This window comes from Numida meleagris, chromosome 4, assembly GCF_002078875.1.
Source record: "Numida meleagris isolate 19003 breed g44 Domestic line chromosome 4, NumMel1.0, whole genome shotgun sequence".
Classification (NCBI taxonomy): Eukaryota; Metazoa; Chordata; class Aves; order Galliformes; family Numididae; genus Numida; species Numida meleagris.
The window spans coordinates 61,020,944-61,041,284 of NC_034412.1; the positions used below are offsets into that span (position 1 = coordinate 61,020,944).

The following is a 20,341-nucleotide window of genomic DNA, read 5'->3' on the forward strand; positions in this document are numbered from 1 at the left end:
TGCAGAGCACATGCAGGTTTGTGTTTTCAGCGTGTCTATTATCCCCCAACATAGTTGGACAGAGCATGTAGTCATACAGGCCTGTCATTATGTGTGATCACAAAAGCTGAACCATCATGATTATTCACTTGCTTAATGATAGCCTGCTGCAGTTACAAAATGTGATTTAACTTAGGCATCTCCCATTGAGTCTACAGTATTGTACTTCATGCTGAAGTTGAGCTAAACGCCAGGCAACCCTACAGGCTTGGGGAGGAGTGTCTGGAACGCTGCCTGACGGAAAGGGACCTCGGTGTGCTGATGGACGGTCAGCTGAATATGAGCCAGCAGTGTGCCCAGGTGGCCAAGAAGGCCAATGGCATCCTGGCTTGTATCAGGAATGACGTGGAGCAGGACTAGGGAAGTCATCCTGTCCCTGTACTCGGCATTGGTGAAGCCTCACCTTGAGTACTGTGTTCAGTTTTGGGTGCCTCAGTACAGAAAGGACATTGAGGTGCTGTAGCAGGTCCAAAGAAGGACAAGGCGGCTTGTGAAGGTCTGGGAGAATATGCCCTATGAGGAGAGACTAAAGGAACTGGGGCTGTTTAGTCTGGGGAAGAGGAGGCTGAGGGGAGACCTTATCGCTCTCTTCAAATACCTGGAAGGTGATTGCAGTGAGAGCAGGGCTGGTCTCTTCTCAGTGGTGACAGGTGATAGGAGGAAACGGCCTCAAGTTGTGCCAGGGGAGGTTTAGGTTGGATATCAGGAAAAACTTCTTTACAGAAAGGGTTGTGAAGCACTGGAATAAGCTCCCCAGGGAGGTGGTTGAGTCACTGTCCCTGAATGTGTTTAAAAACCATTTGGATGTGGTGCTCGGGGACATGATTTAGTGGTGGGTTGTTAGAGTTAGAGCAGTATGGTTAGGTTGTGGTTGGACTTGATGATCTTGAAGGTCCTTTCCAACTTGAGCAATTCTATGATTCTACGATTCTATTAAACCCTTGGACATGGGCAGTGGGGGTTGCTGACAGCACAGCTCAGCTCTTGTAGTGCAGTCCTTGGTGAGGAATGCGGCCGTACCCCTCACCTTACTGACTCACTTGCTACCATCATTTGAGGAACATCGAAAAATATTCTTCTAAAATGATGTGTGAAAAGGCTTGAGGAAGTCCATCTGGCACTTGTATCAAATGGGGCAACCTGATTGTGTTCTGCTCACTTTTCTTTGGGGAGTGGCAGAGAGACAGCTTCCTCCCCCTACCCCCCAAAGGCAGTTCTAACTCTGCAGCCCTGTCTGAGTGGCTGCCCACAGGGCTCTGATGGTGCATTTCATAGAACTGCTTGTGTTGGAAGGGACCTTAAAGACCTTTACTCCAGCAGGTCCACTCCAAAGCCTTAAAGCTCCTGTAAAAGAAGGAAGACCCAGGAGTAACTCACCAAACACGGCCGACAAGCACCAGCAGCCTTTAAGCGCAATTATCGCCGCAGCGCCTCACATGGCGCTCAGCTGAGGCAAGGCTCAAGGCGGGAGACCCTTCCCTTCAGGATGTTTCCCTGCGCGGCGGTGCTTCTGACGGTCGCCGGTGCGTGCGGGGCTGAGTGTGAGGCGGTGCTTTCGCGCTTCCCGCCCAGCCGGCGGCACGGGTCGGAGCTTGCTCTCAGGTCAGCGGGCTTCAGCCCTCAAGTGACGGCGTACCCTTCCCAGAGATTAACTATAGGTGGTTTTTTTTTTTGTTTTGTTTTGTTTTTTTTTTTGCCTTGTTTTTGTTGTTGTAAGTTGGTAGTGCTGTGAGCATCTCCCCCTGCTAGCTAAGGTTGCTTTGCTCCCTGTGTGTCCCTGACCGGCCGGTGCTCACCCGGCCGCCCTGGGCTGGTAGGGGAGGGTTAGTTTTGTTGCTTGTCCTGGTGTGTCGAGGCGTAACTGTTCTCCTTAGTCTCCTTCAGTTTAATAAATTGCGCAGCAGGGTGCTAAGGAAACAAATTGCTACTACTAATGCTTGTTTCTGTCGTATAAGAAAACAAATTCATGATTCTGTTTTTATTGGAGCCCAAAATCCCTTAAGGGAGTGGGATGGGTTTTAAGGGAGCTATTAAAATTATTGCTGTGAAATGAAATTTGATTAAAAAAGCAGCAGTGAAGTTGCTTAACAAAAGCATTGCAGTGAAATAATGCTGTTTTGGGTCACTACTTGAGTTCTACGTCCTTCTTTATTGAAGATATTGTAATATTTCTGGCAGCTATGAAACAAAAAAAACTCCAACTGGTTACTTAATATATGAACAACAAATGCAGGTTGCTGCAAAGTAAAAAAAACCCTGATCTTCTCAGTTAGTAAATACTTGTTTTTTCTGTAACATGAAAGGAAATGACTGTCACAAAATAGTGCCACATTGTTTTCAAAATATGTATACAAAAATATATATAAAAAGTTTCACACTGCGCAACTGGGGAACTTGAGGAATGCTCATTGTTTTCTCACTTTTTCATTCCAAAGGCTTCTCAATCAAACTCTTAGTGATGTGTTATGTTAGGTGTCATTAGGTGACTGTGTGCAATATTCTGGTACTTCCTGCCTGCTTTTAGGATTTCTGCAGAAATGTGCAAAGAGACAAAAGAAATACTGGTAGTGTTAGCATGATTGCTACGCAAGTCACTCGAGTCTCCAGCAAGGCAGTCTTTGTTAACTAACGATAGGAAAAGATGAGAAGATTCAGGGTGTAAGGTGGCTTTCTTCTTCTAGTCTTTTTTTTTTTTTTTTTTCTGTGTGTATTGATAAGAGTCATGCTTGTATTATACATCTTGAACAACAGGTGGACAATTATCATTGCAGGTTCTCCTGCCAATTTTCAGAATTGTCTTCCTGAAGTGCTGTAAAATGAAAGCACTGGAAGTTCTTAAAACTTATGACTGTGTGGAATGGAAATCTCCAGGACCGTAGTACATCTGGTGATCAGCCAAAGAGTAGTTTTGGTTGGTTGTTTTCCCTTTTGTTGTTGTTTTAACTGTTAGCAGTTGTGCCTAATTTTAAAAGGTAAGAACAACAACAAAAAAAAGACTGTGATGTGGCAGATGCTTATTCCTGAAACTGTGTCCTAAAGTCCACGTGTGAGGTTTTGGTATACATGCTGAAAATCTATGCCCCGTGATCATGTAATATCAGGACTGTAATAAGCCAGCTTTTTTTTGTTTGTTTGACTGATGCTAAATCCATATTTAGCAGAGGTTGGTAATAGTGCCTTTAAGGGAACTGAAATGCCAAGTCAATCATTGCCTATAGATAACTGACTGGCAGGCTGTTGGAGGTGACAGCCTCTAGTAGCCCTTGAACCTCACAGAGCTGGTATTGTAATTAGATACAAGTGGTAGCACAAGCTAAACAAGGAGTAGGGAGAGTATCTCCTTTCAGTTTCACCAAAATTGATTGTGAATTGTGTGGTGCAAATATGTTATATTCTCATCTTTATTTCTATTGAATAAAGAAATCTTTTGTTAAAGGGAGAAAGTAAGGATAGGACAAATGCTGGAAAGTTGAAAATGGGGTTTGTGTCCCTGGTTTGCATGCCATGGACCAAGGAATTGAGTTATTGAAGTCCCAACTCATTCTCTGTTTTTAACTTTAAAAAAAAAAAAAAAACTGACATGAAATTAGAAAAATTCTAGCTCAGAATTTGTAAGATACAAACAAAAACCATGACCCAAGTGTCAGGGAAACTTTCATGGGTACTTCATAAATTGTTTAGTAAGATCTAACCCAGCAGGCAACTAAACACCACACAGCCATTTGTTTGCTCACTCCTCCCACCAAAATGGAAAGAGGGAGAGAACAGGAAACAAAATAGAACCTGTGGATTGAGATAGAAACTATTTATTAAGAATAGAAAAATGAAAACAAGAATATAATGATAACAATGTATATATATAACCTCAATGCAGTTAATTACCACACAGCAACAATACAAGGGCCCACCAATAGCACAAGATCTCACTCTGGCCACCCCAAAGCAGTGGCTGCTCACAGCTTTGTGACCTTCTGCTTGATGTCAGGTGGTATGGAATAATCCTGCTGCAGAGCTATGAAGGTGGCAACTGTTCCCAGGTGCTCTCCAATCATTCAGTAAGTACTGAGATACTGGTTTGCTATTAACACTGTTTTGGCTGAAACCAGGACATGTATAAACAAGCATCAAATGGTTTGTAGGGCAAATAACTGTGCCCTTAATGTGACAAGTAGTGATCTGTCATAAAATACTGTTAGTCTTCATAAAGGAAAGTCTCATCTACTGGTCATGCTCATGTAATTAACACTTGTGGCATCAACTATAAGAGCCTCAATGTTAAAACTTGAATTAGATTGATTTTATGTTATTATGCTCCCTTTCAGACATAGCCAATTTGCTGGTGTTTTATTATACTGATACTTTGCTATGATCAGATCAAACTTTTTGCACAAATCTGAATGAATGTTTCCTAGCTTTTTAGCTTATGTGATAGATCAGTATCCTTCAATTTTTCTCTTTGTCTGTTGCAACCTACTTTTTTAACAAATGCATGTCATTATTAGTAATACTAAAAATGGGATAAACTAGAATGCTAAAGTGCGATACCTCTTCTGCTTCCATTAGGTATTAAAAATGTTGTGTTTGATAGAAGATGTGGTTTATTTTGCTCTCCAGTAAGCCTATCTAAAAGTGGTTGAGCAGTGGTAATACTTGGGTGAAGTCCTTCGCTTAAGGGAGCCTGCGCATCTTGATGTGAATGTTGTGCAAGTCCCTGAAGTGTTCTGCCTTTCACTCTCTGTGTGCATTTAAGTTCTAGTGTTTCATAAGAATAGTGGAAGAATGTCAGGAGAAAGGAGTTTAACGTCAAATTATAGAAAAGGTGCCTTCATGGTTCACTGATAATTTGCATGATAAGCTATCTTGAGATCAGTAAACTTTACTGTTCTATTTCAATTTCTTAACTGAAACTTTTGTTCCTTTGGAGACGTTAACTTCATTTTTTGTTGAGTAACTAATAAAGCATACACGGATTTCTGTTATGTCTAAGATGTACTCCCTTGATAAATAGCAAGTATTTGCAGGCTAAATTCATATACATGTTTTTTTTATAAATGTTTTTTTATAAGCCTTTTATATTCATCCAAGAATATGGAAGAGTTACATGAAATAAAAACTATAAAAAAAATTAATCGGTTCATCTATCCTTGTCTATATTGTGAGGATAGCCTGTAGCACTGTAATTATCTCGTGCATAAAAATCTTGCATTCAGATAATTACACACTTATTCAACCCTAGTATAATGCATAAGACTATCACGATTAAATTATAGGAATAGATTAAATACAAAATGTAAACTTCTAAAAGATTTGGCTGGTTCAATACAGGACATTATTTTATTCATCTGAAAGCATAATAAAACTTCAACTTCTCCATTACAAATGCATCTGCATAATTGCTTATTGCTATTAGATATATTTCTTCAACAGAGCTAATGATTCTAGAATGCCCATACAATAAAGCTTTTTCACAGTTTAAAAGAAGGTTGGAAGAAAATTTTACATGGTCCTAGTCCTATTTTGAATTCTGACAGGGTTTAAGTATTTCCTTTTAGGATCAGTAGGCAAGTTAGAAATATATCTCATGGACCATTGTTTACACAGTTGTCTTTGAGTTTAATTGGCACTGATTTTCCCACAAAGAATCCTTTTTTTTTTTTTTTCAATTTTGTACTCTTCATTTGTCCCCTCTTACTACTGCTGCTCATTATTAAGCCTGGAATATATCTTTACATTAGGTGCAGAGTGCAATAAGATAAACATACATGATTTCTTTGCTAATTAACTTGTTAGTTGTAATGGGAATATTTATGAACAAATTACAAGGGTAATATGTAGTTTTTTTTCCTGGAATTTCTTATTAAGAAGGAATAGTACTTCAAATTGTGGAAGTACAACACACGGTTCTAGCTTAGACCTAGTGACATGTGCTTCACTTATCTTTGTACTTCTATGTTATTTATTGGAGATAGTTATTCATATTGTTAAGAATATACTGCTTACTGTATAATGAACTCTAGTATACAATTTAGCATTTTTCTTTGATTCAAGTTTTGAACATATGAACATGTACTGGAAGGGAAAGAATATACTGCAGGAATGGTAGATGTACAGGAAGGGAATTAAAACTAACTTCAAAAATTGTGGCAAGATCATTCACTGGTCATTACATTTTGTAATGTGAAATATACAGGGATTCTTTCCTTTGCTGTTATAGCGCAATGTGACAATGACCTAATGAGTTAAAGAGAAGCCTGAGAATGGAAGTGGAAAATCTTTGTTTCCTGATATATTGTTTATATTCTGTGTTCGTATTTTCTGCTAAGCTGGCAAGACATTTTGCTATTACGTTCTTTTTTGGAATCTAAAAGGAATTTTCATAGCTAGCCTTAGGTTTCCTTGGGTACCTCTCTTTGGTTACATTTCCTTTAATTTTATTTTTTCATTAACCATCCAGCATCGTTACCAGATTACATCCATTCTTTCCATTTACAGTGAGAAAGAAAATGTAATTCTGTTCGAATATGTCAAATTTGAAATTAAGGACAACTAAAACTTCTGTTCTACAAATAAATGCACCTTAATTAAGAAGAGAGAAATTATGGAGAGAGAAAAGCAGTTAGCAGCAGACTAAGCTGTCTGTAGTAAAGTCAATAGGTTAAAAATAGATTCGATGAATTTGTGCTTTTTCTTAGAACAATGTGAAACAAACAGAATTGTTCAATAAAATTCCCGTGTAGACACATTGCACAAAGCATCTATTAACCTGTGTAATGAAACGAGTCAGGTTCTGTTGAACAAGTTTGTGTTTCTCTTGAAATTTAACATTCTTTCCCTACTGTTTCTAATTGTTTGTCGCATCTGAGATGCTAACATGGTAATGAAAATTGAGTAAAATATTTCCCTGGTTTTGCAAGGGTGTTTGCTCCGTTATTTTCCCCCGAGCACTGTTAAGCTCAATCAAATGGCTAAAATTATTGAGCTTATTTCTTGACACATCAGCAAAACCACTGGCACGAAGTCTGTAATAAGGACCACCACAATTTACTGACTTATCAGTAATTTCTGTTGAAATGTCTCAGAAGACTTAATATCTACTGAATAGAAGCATGTATTTCATTTTTATTTCTCATTAAAGACCAATGCATCTCACTGAATATAAAATTGCCTTTCTGCCATGCTACCTTTCCTTTCTCTAAATCTAGTCTAAACCCTATTTCAAGGACTTGAGTGAACTAAAGAAGTGCATGGGACCCTTTTTTTGTCCCTTTATTTAGAACAAGCTTCACCATCAAAACATACAGTATGTATAAGCCCAGTCCTTGTGGGGAAAAAAAGTTTGAAATCAGAAGCTTAAGATGGAGCTTCGTAATATTACCAAGTCTTTCAGTTGGCTCTATTGTTCTTTGGATCAGGTTATTTCCTTCTATATGCATTCTAAAATGTACTAGAAATTAACTAATAATATGTCAACATGTTTGTCTCTTGAATCTTCCAGTTTTTTGAAAACTAACTCTTGTTTTATTTTAACTCTATCCAGAACTGTCTTAGCACTCTTAATTAAAAACAAAAGCAGTGACAGAATTTATATTTAAATACAAAATGGACTTCAAATACAACTTCTGTAATTAGTGCTAGAACAGTTGGTGGTGGTGACGTAAATCGAATGTAGTAACTCTAAAAGGAAGAAGGTGTAAGATAGGCACCTTGTCTATTATTTGCCAGTCTTGTATGCATGTATGTTTTAATTTGACTTGTTCTGGTGGGCTGTTGTATATGAACAATGAAATATAGCACACGGCAAAATGCAACTACAAAGTATGTGTAATAATTTGTCAGAGAGGATAGATGATCTTCTATTACAGGAAACAATGGACATGCCTTATTACATCAACAGTACTTAAATGTGGCTATAAGCTTTCCAAGACTTAAGTAGTGTTCTCTATATCTTTTGATATCAACCAACTAGCTGACAGAGTATGTGTTGTGTCTGTGCATCAAAAACACCAAGTAGGGTAGAAGGTTTTAGCTTCTCATTGTCTAAAGTTTCAGCTGAATATTTTTCACCACTGCAATGTTGTTTAATTAAAATAACATGTTGCTTCATGTCGTCCTGGTTTCAGCTGGGACAGTTTTAATAGCGTACTGATGTTTTGGACGTTGCTGAATGATGCTAGGACAGCTCGCTCAGCAGGGAAGAGCTGCTGTCCTTGGGGTGTGGCAGCAGGGGGCGCAGCGGAGTCAGGACAGGTGGTCTGAGTTAGGCAACGGGCTGTTCCATACCACTGCGTCATCACGCAGAAGGCTAGAAAGCTGCGGGGTCTTGGCTGAGGAGTGGCTGTTGCCCAGTGGTTGCTGGGTGTCAGTTGGCAGTGGTACCTTACACTGGTGGAGGACAGTTGTATTGTTAGCTGGGTGTCAGTCAGCACGTGATAGCTAATTACCTTATATATATATATTGTTATTGCATTTCTCTTTCAATTTTCATCTTTTGTCTTAGTAAATAGTTTTTATCTCAACCTACTTCTAGCAAAGTACTTTCACATTATAGATAATTATAGATAATTTTTCTGTTAAATGTTAATGTAGCAGCCCACACGATACTTCATGATGTACAGCATGAAAACTTACAAAAACTTAAGTAGAAAGCACTTTATTGCATTCTTAAGGATTTGTTTTAAAGGTAGTTATAGCAAATTTCTGTAATAGTGATTGTAAAAAGCCATCAAGTCTGGATGTGAAGAGTATACTGTGATTTGTGTGATCGTGTAAGAAGTGCATACAAAGGTGACCATCAAAACTGTAATAAAAATAGACTGCAGAACAGGTGATAGTGAAGTAAATTGAAGTTCAAGTAAACTGTAAAATTAAAGAATTCTACATCTTGAGTTATAAACAGATTAAATTAAACGACACTAGCATTGTGAACTATTGGAGAGTAGACTGGGAGCAGTAATTTTGAATATTCAGCAATATGAACTAATTGTAATTGAAGTTAGAATGATGAGGGAGAGAAATGAACAGCAGTGATCAGTCTCAGTTGATTTAAGATTATAGCAAATATTAAAGCCACAGGGCTAAAAAGACTAATTCAAAAATACAGTGTTCAGTAAAAGTGGTGAATACCACACAATGCAATTGAAAGAAATTCTTGGGAGGTCCAGGATTAGGATTCTTTAAAGAAAGAATTCAAATGCAAGGATTATAGGTCTTATCAACTCATTTGTAGAAACAGACTTAAAAACTGATGATCTGATGAGACAGATAATGGAAGTTACCATCTAAGGCAACTGTAAACTTCTGCCTTTGCTCTTAGAGATGTGAAAATGTTAGGGTCTTTTAATGGCAGAAGATAAAAATTGATCTGGGAGGTTCCAGTCCACGTATCTGGAGTGGATGAAGGTGAAATTGTAAAGGATTTTAACATTTTGAGGTATTGGATGTTAGGCTGTTGGGAGGTGATTATATGCAGCAAGAAAGGCAACTCCTTAATCAAGTGATTTAATTTGTCCTATTCTGACATGATGAATTTTTTGCTTCCCTTTACGCAGGGCAGACAGATATTATATTTCAAGAATCTGATCTCCTCAGGAGCCAAAAGATGAAGTTTTACTCCTAAGTTTTTTCTGTGTACCTAGCTTAAGGACTTGACTGGTTCTTTCTATTTGTAATGATTTTGTTGATTCATACTGAATTAACAGTTTCAACCATTTGCTGAAGTTGGTATGAAGTTCAAGTTTGACAGACTTGGAGTTGCTCCATTCTAGATTTCTATAGGCCTCATTTAAATTGTTGTATAAATGAATGTGTATATCTACACATCCTTCAGAATTCAGTATGACAAATAAAGAGCTCTTTGAGGCAGATGCAATTGCAGCTTGGAATCTTAAGTTACTTTTCAGTGCTAAATATAGAATTTTTCCAAATACTTTGAATTTGAATTAGGCCATTTTCCTGTACTTATTTAGTAGACAATGGATAGTCCTGCAACGATACGCTCAACCCTCTTGCTTTCAAGGTTGCAGAACAGCATCTTATGATAAAGGATTTAGTTTTAAAGAGTGTGAGGACTTTCCTTTCTGCATCTGGGAATAAAAGCTGTATGTATCTTCATAATATAATTTCTGAATTAAAGTCTCTTAGGCATAAATATGTAAGTGGAAATGCACTTTCAATATGGATACCAAACAAAAAAGAATAACATTCTCTTATTTGTGGACTAATGTTTGTAGCTCTGAAAGCTTTTCAGAATCGCTACTTTGGGAAGAAATTAGAATAAGGCTTCTATTATCTCTCCCTGCAAGTTTTTAAGAAGTCAAGAACAAGAATAAAGAGGAAGGTGGTATCATGACAGAGCACGCCTTGACCTCCCTATCCCACTGTTATATTTCCTCTGGTGGTCATCTGCATTTTATGGTTGAATGTGAAAAGGAGATGTTTATGTAATCGTGTCATGGTTTGGCCTGGTTCAGCCTAGTTTTGTGACAAAGAGAGCAAAGGGACCCACAGACCCATTCCCCAGGAAAAGGAAGGGGGGAAGGGAAAAGCTAGGGAGATGGGTCTAGATGAGGAAAACAGCATCAATAAGCTAAGGAAAAAAAACTTAATTTACTAAATATAATAGCAGAATATGAGATAATACAATGTAATACAATATGGTTGGAATTGAAGCTAATAAATAAAATGAGAGTTTCTGAAACGTAAGTCCTTACTCTAATGCTGTATGTGACATGACCCCAGAGAGCAAAGAGCAGTCTTGTGACTCCCAGTCAGTTTTATCTTTCTCTCCGAACAGAAAATGGAAACGGAACAATGACGTCTTCTGCGAGTTGTAGTTCATTCTTCTCTTCTGAGACCAAGAGACCAGAAATATCGACAATCCATGGAACTAGGAGTCTTAACTTTTTAACTCCCAGTACACTACATGATGTTATGATATTGAATACCTATCAAAAATCATAAAACCTTGACAAATCGCTGCTCAGTTTCCTGTGCGGAAGATAATGGGTCAGTAAGTTATGGATCTTGGACTCTTCTGCGGAAGTTGCTGGCCAACATAGCCAAGCTAGGATAGCCAGGGCTTAACACGTTTGAGATAGATACTTAAGGATTTGTTCATGAGTAATACATGACCAACTGGATTGCGTGATTGCGTGAATAAACTGGTGATGTTGACAGTCTTCCTGGACAGAATAAGCTGTTTTATCCTGAAGCTTTAGTGCTATCATCAACCTGAAAGTGTGTAGAGGGTGGGTAGCTCACTGTAATGTCACTCTTGACCTCCTTAAGCTGTATTCCCTGGGCAGATAAGTCCCTAACTCCGTTCCTGTAGTTTACATATTTCTTCAGCCTCTTGAGCCTTTTTGAGCCTCACCTCTGTGCCTGGGAAGATCATGGAGCAGATCCTCCTAGAAGACATGTCAAGGCACATACGTGACAAGGAGGTGATCCGAGACAGCCAGCATGGCTTCACCAAGGGTAGATCTTGCCTGACCAATCTGGTGGCCTTCTACGATGAAGTGATGGCATCGGTGGATGGGAGGAGGGAGATGGATGTCATCTACTTGGACTTCTCCAAAGCCTTTGACAGGGTCCCTCATCACATCCTTCTCTCTAAATTTGAGAGGTATGGATTTGAAGGATGGACTGTTCGGTGGGTTAAGAACTGGTTGGCTGATCGCAGCCAAAGGGTTGTGATTAATGGTTCTATGTCAGGGTGGAGGCCGGTCACGAGTGGTGTCCCCCAAGGCTCAGTCCTGGGACCGGTGCTCTTCAGCATCTTTATCAATGACATAGATGATGGAATTGAGTGTACCCTCAGCAAGTTTGCAGATGACACCAAGCTGAGTGGTGCAGTCGATACATTGGAAGGAAGGGAAGCCATCCAGAGGGACCTGGACAGGCTGGAGTAGTGGGCCCACGAGAACCTAATGAGGTTCAACAAGGCCAAGTGCAGGGTGCTGCACTTGAGCCAGGGCAATCCCAGGTATTTATACAGACTGGGGGAAGAACTCCTTGAGAGCAGCCCTGCGGAGAGGGACTTGTGGGTCCTGGTGGACAAGAAGCTGGACATGAGCCAGCAGAGTGCGCTGGCAGCCCGGAGGGCCAACTATGTTCTGGGCTGCATTAAAAGAGGAGTGGTCAGCAGGGAGAGGGAGGTGGTGGTCCCCCTCTACTCGGCTCTTGTGAGGCCCCATCTGGAGTGTTGTGTCCAGGCCTGGGGCCCCCAGCACAAGAAGGACGTGGAGCTCTTGGAACGAGTGCAGAGGAGGGCCACCAAGATGATCAGAGGGCTGGAGCACCTCTCCTATGAGGAAAGGTTGAGAGAACTGGGCTTGTTTAGTTTGGAGAAGAGAAGGCTCCGGGAAGACCTCATTGTTTACTTCCAGTACTTGAAGGGAGCGTATAAACAGGAGGGGGGGTCAATTGTTTGTGAGGGTGGATAGCGATAGGACAAGGGGGAATGGTTTTAAGCTGAGACAGGGGAGGTTTAGGTTAGATATTAGGAGGAAGTTTTTCACACGGAGGGTGGTGATGCACTGGAACAGGTTGCCCAGGGAGGTTGTGGATGCCCTGTCCCTGGAGGCATTCAAGGCCAGACTGGACATGGCTCTGGATAGCCTGGTCTAGTGGTTGGTGACCCTGCACTTGGCAGGGGAGCTGAGACTCAATGATCTTTGAGGTCCTTTTCAACCCAAGCCGTTCTATGATTCTATGATTCAGACTTGCTGTGGCCTTAAAACAGTGTATTTCTGTAGTATACTTTATTGTATACAAGCAGTGTACTGCTGTTTCTCCTGTAGTGATGTCAACGAATTAAAATTTTTAAGATGTTCTGAGCCTTCCATACAAATAACTCAGTGCAGAGTCACTTTGGGGAGGTTCTTTTTGAAAACATGCATACTTGACAATGAAGAATATGATTTGTTAGCTACATGTCTCAGATGCATGGGTTTGCATTTTCTGTTGATATAGTGCTTCTGTAGAAAGAATACAACTTTTTTAAACTGCTGCAGAATTCTTGCGATCTTGTGTGCCTTAATGCTGCCAGTGGCTACTGTGAGACATTTCTTGGTATTGAAAAACACTAAAACTAGCTTTAATGCTCCTTGAATGTGGCCTATGCAAGAATATTTTAAAAATAAATTCTTCGATTTTACACAAAAATAATAAGGCATGCCTAGATTTTTTTCCCAAGGAATTGGTGCTGCTTATCGGTTTTCAGTCAAGACATGTGAATGTGAGAAGACATAATGAAATCTTGCCAGGGGTCCATTGGATTTTACAAGAAAACATTTATAGTTAAAAATATAAAGTCTGTAGAGAAAGTAAAAGTAGCTTGTCCTGCGGCAATTTCAACTACAATTAGTTGTCATCAATAATGCAAAGTTGAAAAAGTTTGCTAAAGAAATCCAGAGTATTAATATTTTATAGTTGCTAATATGCTTTGATTTCAGTTAACTTTTTCCTACTTAAGCCAGGAACAGGTGGTTTTGAGTAGTGATTTTCCATATGAGTAGAGAAATATTAATCATTTTGTCAGGAAACCCCATGGGAAGTTGCATTTTAGAAGTCTTATTTTCAGACTGCTTTCTCATTCAGGTTGTTGTGATTAACATTACATGAGCCTTTTGCTTTTAAGTCCAAGTGAGAAATCTTGGTCTATCAAAGCCTGAGGCAAAAATTGCCTGTTTATATTTGAAATGAAATCCTGACCCTATAAATAACCAAAGCTTGACAAATGCTAGACTTGAACATACAAAACTCCTTCCATGGAACTAACAGTTAATAATTGAAGATTTTTTTCACAATCCTGAGGCCATCCAGTCTACAAGCCTGCTAATCTGTTTTAACTTCATCAATACTAGTTTCATAGTCTTTGGTGTTAACTCGCAATAGTTGATAAAATGTAATGTGGTAAAAGAAATTGCAGTCTGTCAAATCAAAGTGAAAGGGTAAAGGTGTATTATTTTGTCCATATTTCGGAGGAGAGCTAACGCAAAAACAAATTACTGCATACTCTGCTACTGGCAGGCAGCTCAAAACAGAGTACCACCAGAAGTCAGAATCTTTGTGAAACTGCAGAGGTTGTTATAGTCAGAATACTAAGAATCTTCATTAAAAATGGACAATAAATCTGTTTGAAATCTGTGGGAATGAAGTGGTGGCAGAAATAGTCTAAGACTAAGGTTTTTGATGTTAGGGTTAGTCATTCCAGATATTTAAAATGTTCCTTTTCTTGCTGTGAGTTCTTCATTGACTTAGATGACTTTGAAATAGTATTAGCTCTATAATTACCTATTCTGATTACTAAAAAAGGAATTGGTCTTCTCTTATTGTAATTCTAATCAAGTGATGGTTTTGCTGTTATTTCACTGGAAGTATTAAGGCACTGTTCATGCAATTTTGCTCTACCCTTAGAAAGACAGTCTATCTCTCAAAGATAGAAATTGTGTTTCTCTGAACAGGTATTGAAATTAGATGTAGTGATAACTACAGCCTACAGTAATCATTACGTTTAAGTCAATATGCTCCTTTTCAGGACTCCACACAAAGGTAACATTTTGAGACATGCTTTTATTAGAATTTGGGGGAAAAAAAGCAACAAACCAACCTTGTTTATTTCCTTTTTGCATAGTCCTGACACTCTGCAACATTATTAAAACTTTTCTCAGTTTACTGCTGTCTGATGTTTCTTCATCTACCTGCTGTGGAGAGTACTTTGCCTGAGGTGTGATATTCTACTTGGAAAATATTACTGGATTTTTTTAGGCATGAATAAGCAATAATTGGCTTTATTATAACTCTTAATAAAACATTTAAATGTGTTTATATTTCACTAAGTCACAAAGAATTTTCCGTTTGCCTCCTCCTCCCCTTTCTGTTTTTTTTTTTAAGCTGTCAATTTGTAGAAAAAAGTAACATTTAGTCAGTGATTATTTCGGCACAGTGTAAGGACGTAAGAGCTATTTGATTTAGCTTACTTATTAATACATGTCAGTATTTTGCTATAAACAGTATAACGTAGCTGGCTTTTTAGTGATTTTTAAGCATGTTTCTTTGAATCAAAGAAAACTCATTCTATTTACTGTACGAAAAAAAGCATTATCACTAAAATACGGCATCTTCATTGTCTTAAAATGACATTGTAGAGGATAATTACCTTAAAGATTTATTTACTCACAAATGTTCTAGATTACCTCATTCACTAATTCCCAGCTTATTAATGGCCTTGTCAGCATTTAAGACCAGCATGACTAATCAGATGTCAACAAAATGCAATTACTAGAAACTGAAATGTAATTTTCATCTTTATACTTACGCTTTTAATGAGCCCAATAGAAAGCAAATTCTCCTTTAATTACAGCGTTTCTCAACTACACAGCGTAGTTACAGCTTGTGCTTCCTATTAATGTAAACTATTTCAGAAAGGATTTAGTGTTTTTTTTCTTGAGTTTTATATCTAGGATGTATTAGTCCCTTAAAGTATACTTTTTGATTTTATTGATAGTTACTGATTAATTTTCTGAAATACATAAGAGATAGTCCTTAGTAATCTATTCCAAGATAAATTTATTTAGGAATTCAAAAGAGAGTTTTAGCAGCTTTTTGAGCTCATAATGGAAAGGAAAATCTTTGTGAAGTTATCTTCAGTTATTTTAGTCATTCTGGGGATTGGAGGAATTAGTCAAACCTTAATCTGGATGGCCCATGGGCAGATTTACAAAGCTTTTATATAGTTCAGTCACGATTATGAGAGCCCTCCTCCATTAGGGAAATGAGAGGGGGAGAGTCCCTGTTCCATCAGGCTTCCCTGAACTGTGGTCTAAGTCCTCTTCTTGGGATGACTGGGCATTATCTTCTCCAGCATCCTGGTTGCTTGCAGTAATTACATCAGTCCTCTGACATTATTCATTCTCTACTCTGATCACTGCTTCTATGATTTCTACTATTTTCTCACCTCCAGTTAGGCATCACCTTTAAACTCCTCCCAAGTAAGACTTCTGCTGGAAGGCTTGCTTTTTCCTTCTGATTCTTCCTTTGTCTAGCTTTTTCCTCATCTCTTCAATTATACACAAACAGAATCCCTCTGATTTACTTTGCCACCCTGGGGAATACATACAAAAATGTTTGTTGATATCAGTTCTTGATATCAAATATTTATGATTATAAACGTAATTTAGTATTAATATCTCTTTTACTGTTTTTTTTTCAAATTGTTTTCTTGGAAGAGCACTGTGTGTTGATAACATTTGTAACTCATCAACTTCTCTTAGGTTAGGGTGAATGTCCTAAGTTATCCGTTGTATGGAGCACAGGCTAGGTTCTAATGTTTGCATCTCCTGTGTGTTTTACTTTTCTGTGTACTCTGAACAACTGTTTCCACTCCTATGGTATATACCAGCTTTAAAATAAATACAGAATCTTCCCTAAATTGTTAGCACTGACAATTTCTTTTTGACGTGGCTTTTTGCACTAGCTGTTTTTCTTAGGTAACCTGCAATAGTATTTTCTCACAGTTCGTTGGACAAGAGATGGGAAGAAGTGTTTTTTCTTTTTTTTTTTTTTTGGGGGGGGGGGAAGGGGGAGTGAGAGATGGTTCTAACGTATCTAGCTTCTGCTTAGCTGTTGTAAGTCTACATTCTCTGTTTTAGCAGTGTCACCAATTAGAATATTTCAACAGAAAGTTATCAGGGCACATCCAAAAGGTGTGGGCAAGCTGTTTCCTTTTACTCAGTAGCTGTAGTTTGCTTATTGTTACCTTCTAAATCTTCTAGAACTGTTGGCCTTTGACCAGAATTAATTTTTTTTTTTTTGAAAATTTGTTGATACCTGCTCTTCTCTGAGGATTTGGGAAGAAATTATTATATTTCTTTTTTTTTTTACTCCTTACAATATGGTAGGCATGGTTAATGACAAGAAGAATGTTTGCTATCTCCTTGAATTATCTGAAACATTATAAGAACATAAGAGGAAATATTAATTCATTTCTGTACTGTATACTAAATACATTTCTGATTAGATCTTCCTGGTTATGTTCTAAGTCCCATGATTTGACTCTGTAATGGAAATTTATGATGAATTTGTCAGAAATTGTTTTTAACTTTTTAGAACTGTAAGAGGAATGAAATGTTATTCTTCATACAGATTCCATATTTGCTGTCAGCACTAAAAATATGAGAAAAATTAATCAAAAACGAATACTTTATGAAAAATGTTGTCTTGACAAGGCATTCAGATAGGTAGATGCTTGGAAAGCCTTAACTGTTCTTTCACAGTAGCAAAGAAAAAATGGGTATGATTTTGCTCATAGCAGGTGATTCCGTTCTTAAGAGATTTTCCTGTGGAAGATATGGTTTCTGAGGATAAGTAAACTGTCTACTATAGTCAATAGAATCTTGCAGAGTCTGAGATTTTCATGGTTTTCACAAACAGTGCAATTTTTTTCTGTTTTTTTAGGTGTTGGATATGTACCCTGCCTCAAAAGATCTTTAGTGCTCTTCCAGGTAAGATGCATTAAAACTTAGCTTTTCTTGGACATCAAAATTTTCAATCAAGATTCAAGAATTCTGTATGGCATGATATTTTTGTAGTGTGTTTATAGGCTCTAATGGTGCCTTATTTTATGTCTTCTATATCCCTGAAGCTACAGGGCATAAGCCATGCTGAAGATATCCTCCTTTTTGGCATAAAGCCCTACTCATGTTCTGAGGAGAGTTCTAGAGCAGTATATCCATGCAGACCGCAGACCTCATCCCTCCCCAGTTCTGGCCAACCAAAGATCACTTCTAGAATGACATGAGAGGCTAGTATCAGCATGTGCGTGCAGGTGACTATCTGGGAAGAATTATTGCAAGCATCGTTATATTATTTTGCTCAAATGTAATTAGCTAAGTTGCATAAATTTCATCCCAAGGCCATTAAATGAACCACGATGCTTCCACAAATGTGTTAGACATTTAGTGAGCTGCTCAATGACACCTAGAAAATTCTCAGGATTTTTTTCTGTTAATCTGTAAACAAAATCATTTAGTATTGTCAGTCTGTATTTATCAAAAAGGGGGGAAAAAAACAGGAAAAATAGCTCTCATATATTGCCCTACTTATGCAAATGGTGCATCTGGTACTTTTTGAAGTATTGCCAGTGGTGATTTCAAAACAGGCTTAAACACCTGCAGTCAACTGTTGGCAAGATCAGTCAAGACCATGTCCTGCCATGGTTCAATCTTTATGGCATTTTGGGAGAAAGCAAGCAAACACCCCACCTATACATACACAGGTATAAAAAATATTATCTGAAGAGATATAATTAAGTGCAGTTTATGACTTATAATGTGATCAAAGTTGCTCTTGTGGAACATTCAGATCAACAAAATCTTTTGTTTTCAAAATTTTCCCTTGGCAATCTCCAGGTATAACAAATAGTACAGGACACAATGTTTTTCTTCTAGTTATTTGTTGAGTACAAAAGAGGAAAAAAATAGAGAATTGTATAGATAAAGGCCCTGTAAGGTACTGTGTTTAAAAGGAAATAGGCAAAAGAGAACAAACCAGCCATATTCCTACCCTGTCGCACCTCCCCAGAACAAAACAGAAAGAAACAAAAATAAATAACCAACCACAAGCCTTGTAGCAGTTTGTGTGTTAGTCAGTTTGCTTCCTCGTTTTGTGGCATGAACTCAGGTTTTGGGGAAGAGGGAGTTCACAGAATCCCGGCTCTTGGTGATGCATGATAAGGCAGATACTTTTGATTGTTTAGTATTTGTCTGTTGCTTTTCTTTTTCTCACTAACAGTCACCTGCTGTTTTTGATATTCGAACGTATCAGTCCTTTGGGTACCTTATTATATGAAGCCCAAGGATTGCTGGGTCTCCAAGCAAAAAATAGCAAGATTTTTTTTTCGTTATTATGAATGTAATTCTTAATCTCTCCCAAGTATATACGGTTCAATCTAATTTGGTCAGGAAAATGAACACAGTATTTACAGATTGGGGTGTTCATCAGTGTGAGTGCTATGTTTGTGTCAGGGCAATTGTGAATTTGGGCAGTGTGTTATTTCAATCCTGCCCTGTCTGTGTTTGCTGCAGCAGTACTGAAGTTGACTTCTGATATAGTTGTATCTTTGAAATGGTTTGTTTTACCTCTTTGTTTTGTTTGAGCTGAGGCATTTATTCAGATTTTTCAAGCTAAACTGATTTACCACAGATTAAGTATGTTTGTCCTCGCTTGCATCTTAAGGACCAGATATAATTAAATTCAGAGATACTGTATTTTCAGAGTTTTATATTGCCATATTAGGCTTCTGGTAACTAACTTTGTCAGCTTTTATCTGTCTGGATGTTTTTCTGTCCAAATTATCCTTTGCATTTTGCTGCTTGCACAAATTTTTTTTACTAGTTTCTAAAATACTTCTTTAGGAGATTAACAGATACGATGAGAAAATTACTGCTTTTGATAAGGCTACATCACATATCGTTTATTTTCCAACCAAATTTACAGTGCATATATATATTCAATTTCTAAAGCCATGTACTTTGCAAACTAGACCCTCCCAGTATTCTAAGAGGAACCTCAGTCAAGTAGCTGTAATACAGTCAGTAAAACAAAATCAGCAAGTTGGATTTCGAAAGTAGCCTAGCATACTCTCATCATTGTGGCATGAAGTACAGCTGAGGCAAGAAAACATGATCCTAAGTCTGTGAAGGTATTTATTTTGTTTTTCATTGTTTTCTACAATTTGATTAGGAAAACTTCAAATATCAGAAATTCACAATATGTCTTGAATCAGTTTGGAGAATGTGTTGAATTTTCACCCTAGCTTTTGCAGCTGACCAGATCTTTGCCTCTCTTGAGAGATGTTATTTGTTGCCACATCTCATACCTAGTGTGTTACAAAACTGTCCCTACATTGTGTTGGTTATATTGAATTGATGCAGATTGTTGAAAAGGGGGAGGAAGAATTGTTATAATTTTTCAAACAAGATAACATAGTAGCTAGTTGTCTATTTAAAAAAAAAAAAAGTTACTTGTCAGTATTGCCGAGAGCTGTAATCTAGCACAGACCTAACTTTCCATTTAGGAACTCAATTCAAAGGGATAATGATAAAATTCTCATTGTTTTGAAAATAGCTTAGATAATGAAAACAAGACTGTTCGATTCAAGATGTCATGTTGAGCTACTCAAATAAACCTTGCATGTTTTTATCCTTGTACATGTACACATCCACACCATTATAAGTTATTGGCAAGACATGATTCAAAAGAATGTGTTACGTGCTCTTATGGATCTAGGACCATTTACATA

At 37.9% G+C, this 20,341-nt stretch overlaps 1 long non-coding RNA gene across 1 annotated transcript; it reads left to right on the forward strand.

Annotated features, from left to right (window-relative positions):
- Nucleotides 1,010–18,309, forward strand: LOC110398690. Its single transcript, XR_002438559.1, has 3 exons — nucleotides 1,010–1,641; nucleotides 17,497–17,543; nucleotides 17,684–18,309. It is a non-coding gene; the product is annotated as an uncharacterized LOC110398690 (long non-coding RNA).